The sequence below is a fragment of the Eubalaena glacialis genome, chromosome 1 (genome assembly GCF_028564815.1).
Source record: "Eubalaena glacialis isolate mEubGla1 chromosome 1, mEubGla1.1.hap2.+ XY, whole genome shotgun sequence".
Lineage (NCBI taxonomy): Eukaryota > Metazoa > Chordata > Mammalia > Artiodactyla > Balaenidae > Eubalaena > Eubalaena glacialis.
Window position 1 is genome coordinate 2,132,437 of NC_083716.1, and position 9,947 is coordinate 2,142,383.

A 9,947-nucleotide genomic window follows, 5' to 3' on the forward strand; every position below is an offset into this window, starting at 1 on the left:
TGTGTGTACAGGGAAGGGAGGGGTTCTTGAAGGTGGGAGCTTCCAAGCTCAGCCTTCAGGTCACCAACACCCTCATTTAGAAACAGGACTTTTGCTTGACCACATGTATGCATTTTGAATATTGGAACATTTTAACTACAAATACTTCAGAATATTTTAAAATGGAGACGGTCCTATAAACCAATTAAACAACTCTGTGTAGGGACAGAGTGACGTGAACATAGATTTACTGCATGTACAGCATTTCCACCACAAGGTTCGGGGGTGTCCTTGCAAACATTAAATTTCTGGTCATTCCCTAAAACCTTACAAATATATGCAATCATGTCTGCTCAGCTAGAGTCCTAATATAGTCAGGTTTTGATTTTGTCCATTGCAAAGGGTGTCCGTGTCCGCTCCTTTGCCCAGTGACCACACAGGGAACTAGATCTGCCCGTGAGGCAGCACGAGGCCTCCTCATCTCCCACAGAAATGGGAAGGCGTCATTTGGATGCTGCCTTTGCCTATGGGGTTTCAAGTTGCCAGTGGACACAAAAGCTTTTAATCCTTATTTAAATATCAGGTAGGGGAAGGCTCATCTATTTGCAGGTCCCACACCTGAGAGCTGCTCTCAGTGGCCTTGGATACAATATCCCTGAGTCCCAGGAACCGGCCCATCCCCCAGGCGGGCCCATCCATGCCTAGAGGGATCCTTTCAAAGCCAGAGTCTCAGCTGTTTGCAAGGTGCCTGGTGATTCATCCTCTGTAGGAGGCTGCAGTCTCAAGGCAAAATAATATGAAATCCTATTCAGGGTACAACTATAGATTGCTTTTCCTTTTTTTTTCCTATTAAGGATCAACTGAAAATTCAATTAACATGTGAAGAATGAAAGGAATCCGTTCTTAATGGTCTTTTCTGCCATATCTAGGAAAACTGCCCATTTTCCATCACTGGGTAGTGGCCTTGTTTCACAGCCAGAGGTGGGGACCAGGTCACAGGGCTATTATTTCTAAAGAAGAGCAAAGCCCACCACCACCCGCCCACCCACCCAGAGCAGTTTGGTGAAGTCAGACTCCATCTCCCTACTTCCCACCCGGTTGTGAAGGGTAAATGGGTCTGTTGGCAAACAGAGGGCAAAATGTCAAGACCCAGCAAATGTAACTGAAGGACAGTGAAGGCTGGACAGTGGAAGTTCTGCAGGTGTCTTGACAATCGTCTGACCTTTCAAAGGCCACTCCATCTGCGCCTTTGGGGCCAGGAATTCCCCGGCTTCGCCTCACGGGTCTCAGCCCAAATCCTGTTTCCTACAAGAACTCGTCCTCATCGCCCCGGTTTCCTTGCCTCCAATCAGTGACGACCTCAGATCGCCTTTTTCTATCACCGTGAACGTGCCCACCAGTTTACTACTACTTTCCCAGCCAGGCAGGCAAACCCCAACCCAACACCAACTCCCCGTCCTGTTTCCAGCACAGGGCAGACAAGAGGCGCTACATTCATACACACAGCTAGATAAATAGAATATAGAGAGAGGTTATGTATGTTAGTAATATTAACATATTAACATGCTTTAATATGTAACATACAATCTATATATAACATAGACAATATCAATATTAAAATTATATCAAAATATACATTCACTCATTTATTTAAGCATATATGTGTACATGGACATCCATTCAAGAATCCATACACAATTCACTCATCCATTCCTATGCATGTTATTGAATGAATAAGTGGATTTTATACATCCTTACTTTTGCCAAGTGAAAACGGCTTTCTTTTTTTAATATTTATTTATTTACTTATTTATTTGGTTGTGCTGGGTCTTAGTTGCGGCAGGCAAACTGTTAGTTGTGGCATGCATGTGGGATCTAGTTCCCTGACCAGGGATTGAACCCAGGCTCCCTGCATTGGGAGCGCAGAGTCTTAACCACTGCACTACCAGGAAAGTCCCTGGCTTTCTATATGAGGTATTGATATACATATTTATTATTGTTTAAATGATACATTTAATTTCAGAGATAGCTGAGTTATAGAAAACACTGAGTAACTAGTAATCTGGGAGTTGCTGGATGTGGAACACCATGGCCGTGGCCCTCACATGGCTGGTGTTCGGAGGCCACGGGTCTGCAGCTCCCTCCCTGGAAAGCCATCACCTGGGCTCTCGCTGAGCCCTCTGCAAACCCTCCGAGGCAAACACTCCTTAGGTTAAATATTTAAAAAGTGAAGGAGGAGGAGCAGGAAAAGGCTGGGGCGTGAATCCTCCTTTCAAAAAGCAGTGGGCAGCTAAGTTTCAGTGAGCTTGTAAATTGATGCCCCAATTGCTTGATGTGAAAAAAAATTGGAATTATATAAATTGAAAGGTGTCTCTGTCCCAACCAGCCTCCTCCGTGATGTGAGGCCCGTGGGGTGAACACCCTCAGTCTCTGCCCAAGCATCCCCCAAGGGACTGTCTCCATACTCCCCGTCTCAGGTCAGCAGGAGCTGCCACACTGACCACGTGCCTGGATTGCCAGGCTACGGTGACAGTGACAAAGTCAAAACTTATGCAATGCTTACATGCTAGTATCACAGGCATCAACTTATCTGAAACTCACACAAGCCCTACGAAGTAGTTGTCATCATTCTCCCCTATTTACAGGTGGACAAACTGAGGCAGAGTGTGGTTACCCTGCCGGGGATTTAAGAGCTAGAAAACAGTAGAGCTGGGATTTGAACTCAGGACGTGTGTGTGTCATCACCGCATGACAGAGGCCACAGGGCACACATGGGACCCACCAAGCGGTTTCAGGGAACCATCCTCAGCTCTCAGCTTTGCAAAGCACCTCCTGAAATCGCTTCCAGGACTTTGAGAGGAGGAGGGGCCAACGGTAATTTTAGGCTGATTACTCCTGCTCCCGACATCTAAATACCTGCAGGGTAAGGAAAGCCCACTTCCTTCCCTCCTTCCCAGATTCCTCCAAGAGCAAAGGCCTTACTGTTCCAAGGGCTGGAACCCGGGGTTCTCACTGGCTCACACTTGCCATTAGAGCCTCCTCGTGTTGAAGTAAACATCCCACGTGGGCCCCCCCGCCATTTGTCAGGCTCCCCTGGGCCGGTCCCTTGAGTCAAGCCCTCACACGCAGCCATTACTCCCACCCTCGCCCCTGGCTTCTCCCCGGTGCCCAGCGGCACACACGCCAGCTCAGCCTTGTGCCAGAGAACGAGGCCGAGTCACGCACCCACCTCACCAACCTCAGGTCCCAGCCTGACCCCTGGCCCTCAGCCAGTATCAGTCAGGGCTTGCCTTTCCACCCTCACTGTGCCCAGGCTGCAGAACTCCCTGGGGAATCCCAGGGGGACGAGGGGGCACTGAGGGCAGGACCGGCTGCAGGGAGGGACTGAGCTGGCTGTGCTGCCACCGAACACAATCCGAGAGACCCGGGCGCTTTCTCCTCCAGGGAGAGAAGTGGTCCCAGGGGTGAAGCAGATGCGGAGCCGGGACCTTCCAGCGTCACTCGTTCAGGTCTGCAAACGCCTTACAGGAAGGCGCGGAGTAGGGAATCCCAGCAGAGAAGAGCAGAGTTTAGACCTGAAATACTCCCGCAGGAGTGGACGACCTCCGGGTGGGATCAGACCCATGAGGTAGACAGGTCAGTCCTGCAGGCAGCACCCAAGCTCTCGGGCGATGGGGGCTGAGGGCTGCAGGGAGGGTGCCCCCTACTAGGGCCAGGGAGCCCACAGATTGGCAGGTGAAGAAACCCTGGTCAGGGCAGAAAAATACTGTCTCCCTGCTGTGACAACCAGCGAGCTCCTTTCCACGTGCACGCCTGTGTCCCCGCTCCGTCCTCAGCACAGAGGGGTCTCCAGTGGAGCCGGCCCGGGGCTCAGCTCGGGCAGCCCTCCCCTTAGAGGTGCAAAGCCCCATGACGGGAAGGGGCGGTGTTTGTCTGCGCATCCTCGGAGCCTTCCTGCTCACCTCCTTGGGGGAGAAGCGACCTCAGGTGGAAATCACACGTCTCCGTCACAGAGCAGAGGCAGGCGATGCCGAGGGGGCGTCAGCACCGTATTCTCTGTTAGGAAAAGGCTGTCAGACGTGTCGGGCAAGTGCTGGGTGGGGCAGGTGACTGCCCAGTGTCACGCTGGTCAATGCCCACCACCAGCTGGGCTGGGCGCGGGGAGGCTGGCTTTCAGGGTTTGCCAGTGTCTATGGTGTAAGTACTCCGGCCACGGCTCACTTCATGCCTCCAACAGGGTGGAGTGCGGCATCGGGACACGTGTGACCGACCTCCGGCACCCCCCGACAGGCCCTGCCTTCTGTTCTCTGCCGTGGGATCGGGCGGCCTGCGGCCCGTGGATGTGACAGCACCCTGAGCCTCGGGCTGCTGCTCTCAGCTGAGCCCCCTTCCTTCCGCCTCCCCCTGCACCCCTGGAGCCGTCTTCCCCCCTTGAAATGTTCACGGAGGAGTCTCGAGGTGCAGTTGCAGGCCTCCAAAGGGGCAGTTTGAAATAAATCCATTTGCATGAGTCTAAAGTGCTTCTATTTTCCTGAATTCAGTGACTGCTAAGGTGAAGCCCAGACCTGAGATTTCTCTGCCTGACCTCGCTTCCATCCAGCTTCACAAATCCTGTCCTGGTCAGTGTGAGCGGGTGTGAAGATGCCCGGGCATCCGAGGGCCAGTGCTGCTCTAGACACTGAACAGGTGCCGCTGACTTAAGGCTCCTTGGGAGTGCAGGGTGCACAGAGGCCTTTTCTGGAAAAGGACAGAGTGATTTATGTGTTGAGGGTGCTGAGGAGAGAGGTCTTTTTCTGCGTCACCGCTGGCACCCGGGGAGTTGGCTGGGAGGATGGGGAGGGCTTCCCAAGAATTAAGGGCGAAGTGAGGGAACAATAAAGGTGGTGTGACTTGACTATTTCAAAACTTCAGTTTATCAAGAAAAAATGAGCACACACACACTAGTGTTAACAAGCTCAGCCGTGCACAGCAGGCCCTGGGCCTTGTGCTTTGCACTGTCACCTCATGTGTCCTCACAACATTCTGTGAGGAAGTACTTTATCTCCATTTTTAAGGGAGAGAGAGATTTAACAGGTCAAAGAATCTGGTCGTTTCCCACAGTCGATGGTAAAATCTAAGTCTGAACTTGGGTCTGCCCAGCCCTGGACGCTGCTCCCACAGGCTTTCTGCTCCCACACTCTCTGCTAAGGGCCTGGACGGACCCCAGCCTCCCAGGACAGAGAGGCAGTACCTGGGGGTCGAAAGCTCGGAGGCTTGGTCTGAGCATGAAGTGTCTGCAGGCGGCACCTCTGAGGTCCAGTGGGTCCTCGCGTCATGCAGGGGTGGCCGGGAGTGTGGAGCTGATCCAGAAAGAGACAAAGGTCTCAGAGTGGGAGGTCACAAGGTGGAGGACACCGGGGTGACCAGCCTTGTCGCGGAGGAGGTCCTGAACCCTGGGGCGGTCTTCCATGCCTGGCTGAGGACCAGACACTCCCAGGTGCCAGCAGAGGGGGCGGGGGGGGGGGGTGGGTCGAGATGGTTGACCAGATGACCTGAGCTGGCCAAGTGCCGGCCTTTGCCAGGTGGGTGGCAGTGGACACATGGGTGAGGGGCAGGTCGCAGCCCTCCCCAGAGCCCTCCACGCCTCCTCCAGAGTCTGAGAGCACAGGAAGAGGGCCTGAGGAACGGGGCCCAGTGAGATTTGAGGGAGCACGAAATCCTGGCTCAGTCCAACCAGAGAAGGGCGAGCCCTGACCTGCGGGTGATGGGCCATCCGGACGGGGAGCACACAGGGCGTTCGCGCACCCCGGATAAACTGGCTGGGGAAATGCAGAGGGCTTGGGGCCTGAAGCTGAGAGGTCTCTTTAAGAAATAAATACAAAACAGGGCAGTAAAGTAAATATGAAGAAAAAGAAATCACAACACATTTTAAATTTACAAGTGCTGGGAAGGCCGCCAACATCACAAAATCCAGGAAAAAGCATAACTTTTTTTATTAATTAACAGCCCCCTATAATCTGCTTTTTCTCGTGGCACGTTCTCTGATTGCTTCTTTGAATGGCAATTTTGTGAGATCGTTTTCTAGGGAGAAGATGGTCTTTATTCTAGCACAGCTCAGTGAAAAGTTTACATTATTATCACTGATGTTTAGAAAGATTTCTTTCTTTGTATCTCAATGTCGGTAATGTCATGCCATTTTTTAAGATGGTGGTCAAACCTGGAAAAGTATCTATTGAGTTTCTTTCAGGTTGGAACTATACGGTTTCTGATTATGTTGAGTTCTCTAGGGTAGGAAGAGAAGACTCCGAGCTGACAGCCCTTTAGCTTGTAGACGTGCAGTTATCGTTGGGTATCAAGAGTTGCATGCCATCTTTGTCCACCTCAACATTTTAGGACAAATCACCGGGAGGTGATGACACACCTCTGCAGATGGGCTGAAATGACCTCAGGAGCAAATGCAGGTATCCTTCGGGAGCTAGAGCAGCAAATAGGGGGACAATGGGGGCAGGGAAGGGTGATGGTGTCCACCACTGGCCATAAACTACTGGTCTCTTGGCTAAAATGTCTAAGGCCTGGTGAGGGCTGGCCGGGCAGAAGACAGGCCATCTAGGGCAGTGTGAAGACTCCTAGCATGGCTGTCAACCTTGGAGTGAACCAGGCTCTGCTCCTTACCAGCTCCTGGAAGCTTCCAGCAGTAACTGGATCCATCTGGAAGTGGCTTTGAACTCCACGAGTAGAGGCCCACTACACAGAAACTCAGGGCCCCCCCAACGCACCCTCCACGAGCTACATCCCAGACACGCCTGTAGCCCCTGCACAGCCTTCCACCGGAGGGGGAAGCAGCACCCACGGGAGGTGCAAGTGGAAAGAAAGAGCAGAAACTACAGGCTGCAGCTTAAGTGTATTTTGCAACTTGTACCCAGTATATGACTGTAAACACACTGCCAGGCCCCCCCGCAGGCTTTGGGTGGGTGTTGCCATGAGGAAGCTGGAAAACCCCCATGGCTCCATGTTCATCCACTTTTCTGGGTGGACTTCCTGAGGGCAGAGCGTGGACAAGTCCCACACTGGACCCCTGGTAGGAGGGAGAGGTTTCCTCCGGGTTCCTGCCCAAGACCCTGATGTTTGGAAGAGCATAGTGGCCGATCAGAGGATTTAGGCTGTTCAGAATCCATCCCTGTCAGGTGGAAACAGAGCTGGACAGTTTTATCCGTGCCTCGGCGCTGCTGTAACAAGCGCCGCAAGCTGGGCAGCTTAAAACCACAGAAACTCAACCTCTCACAGTTCCGGAGGCTGGAAGTCTGAAATCCATGAGTCTGTAGGTCCATTCTCTCTTTGCAGGTGTTGGAGGAGGAGCCTTTCTTGATTCTTCCAGCTCCTGGTGGCTCCTGGCATCCTTGGCTTGTGGCTGCATCACCCCAGCCTCCGCCTCCATCTTCACTTGGCCTTCTTCTCTGGGTGTCAGTTTTCTAATCTCTCTCCTTATAAATTCACCAGCCATTGGATTAGAGCCCATCCTACTCCAGGGTGACCTCATCTTAACTTGATAACAACTTTGAACTGCAAAAAGCCTATTTTAAAACAAGGTCACATTGACAGGTATCAGGGGTTAGGATGTGAACCTGTCTTTCTGAGGAAACACAAAGTAACCCACACCAGCCATGAGCCCAGCATATGGGAGAATTTGCAACTAAGTAAATATCCTGACAATCAGAGGGGCCTTCAGTGGTCAAATGAGATGGTCTGAGGTGGCCTACTGTGAAGCTCAGGACCCCCCAAATGGCCTGAAAATATAATCAGACTTCACCTTTCCCTTTCATCTCGAAACATAGCACAAATAAATAGAGTGGGTGACCCACTTTGGACTCCTATCAATGAAGCACGACCTGGGATTTCCTAAGGAAGGAAACAAAAATGTAGGCAAAACCAGATGGACCCCAGACCTGAACGTCACTGCGGGAGGGGGGTGGCCCTGGCTGTCTCTGGAGGAGACATGGGTTCCTTGGACCTTGGGCCCAACGGTGAACCAATGCTCTCTGACCTCAGAGTGACATGGAGGGATTACAAATAAGGCCCATTTCCCGCAGAATTGCAGCTCCTGCCTTCCGCAATTGTACCTGTGAAATTAGCCCAACATCCTTTTCTGAATAGGCAGGGGCTTGTTTTTGTAAATCTCTCTTCCCTGCCAGTACCCGCAGGAGCCAGAGATACAGACAGGAGTCAAAGTCAGGATGAACAGAACTGCTGAGGCTGGCAGCTCAGCAAAACTCCATCCATCCACAGAATTAGAATAAAATTAGTTGGATGCTTGAGGACCAAAAGGTGAATTTAGAAACCAACTCAGGGATTGCATTTCTGTGTGTTAATTGTCGTGTTCAGATCGTGGCGTAGGAAACAGGACAAGACTTGTGTGTCGTGAGAGATTCAGTGGTTTGTTGGAATCTTAGGAAGATCACAGCATATTCTTGCAGAGGAGAATCTGTACGCCAGAGAATAGGAACACAGCAAAACCCCTGCTTTCTCTGAAACCAGAATGAATGGAGACACTGCCGGGCATGTGCCTCAGCTAATCTAGATGAAATTGATTTCATTATTTCTCATTCTGCAAACTGAGATGAAGGCTGGGCAGAAAGTACACAGCCTTTTCGCTTTTCAATTCAGCCTTTTCGCTTTTTAAAGAACTCCAGGCTCACCTGTCCTTTCCTTCTGTCCTCTGATAATTAATAAGAAATGATCCTTTCTTCGGAGGCTGACAGAAGAAGGTTTTGAAATCTAATGGGAAAAGTCGGGGAACATTTGTAAACTGGTTTTTGGAGAATGAATGGCTTCTCGTGCGTTTGTTAGGGGCGGAATGAGGCCCAGGAACCAAGAGCCTTTTGAGGAAGGGATGAGCGTGGGTGAGCCACAGGTGGCTGCACCCCTCCTCCTGGCTCCAGGGGTGCAGTCGCTTTGATGGTGGCCCCCCCCAGGATTGTCCAGGGAGCCTTTGCTGCCTGACTGGCATCCCCTCCTGTACCCACATCCCTCCTGAAGGCAGGCTTAAGGCAGGGATCAAATCCCCAGGAAGAGAGGCATCTTCTTGGGTCAAGGAATGTCCTTTTTTTTTTTTAACATCTTTACTGGAGTATAATTGCTTTACAATGGTGTGTTAGTTTCTGCTTTATAACAAAGTGAATCAGTTATACATATACATATATCCCCATATCTCCTCCCTCTTGCGTCTCCCTCCCACCCTCCCTATCCCACCCCTCTAGGTGGTCACAAAGCACCAAGCTGATCTCCCTGTGCTATGCGGCTGCTTCCCACTAGCTATCTATTTTACATTTGGTAGTGTATATATGTCCATGCCACTCTCTCACTTTGTCCCAGCTTACCCTTCCCCCTCCCCGTAACCTCAAGTCCATTCTCTAGTAGGTCTGCATCTTTATTACTGCCTTGCCCCTAGGTTCTTCTGACCATTTGTTTTTTCTTGCTTTTTTTTTTAGATTCCATATATATGTGTTAGCATACGGTATTTGTTTTTCTCTTTCTGACTTACTTCACTCTGTATGACAGTCTCTAGGTCCATCCACCTCACTACAAATAACTCAGTTTCATTCCTTTTTGTGGCTGAGTAATATTCCATTGTATATATGTGCCACATCTTCTTTATCCGTTCATCTGTTGATGGACACTTAGATTGCTTCCATGTCCTGGCTATTGTAAATAGAGCTGCAATGAACATTTTGGTACATGACTCTTTTTGAATTATAATTTTCTCAGGGTATATGCTCCAAAACACACAAGCAACTCATGCAGTTCAATATCAAAAAAACAAACAACCCAACCCAAAAATGGGCAGAAGACCTAAACAGACATTTCTCCGAAGAAGATATACAGATTGCCAACAAACACATGAAAGGATGCTCAACATCACTAATCATCAGAGAAATGCAAATCAAAACTACAATGAGGTATCACGTCACACAGGTCAGAATGGCCATCATCAA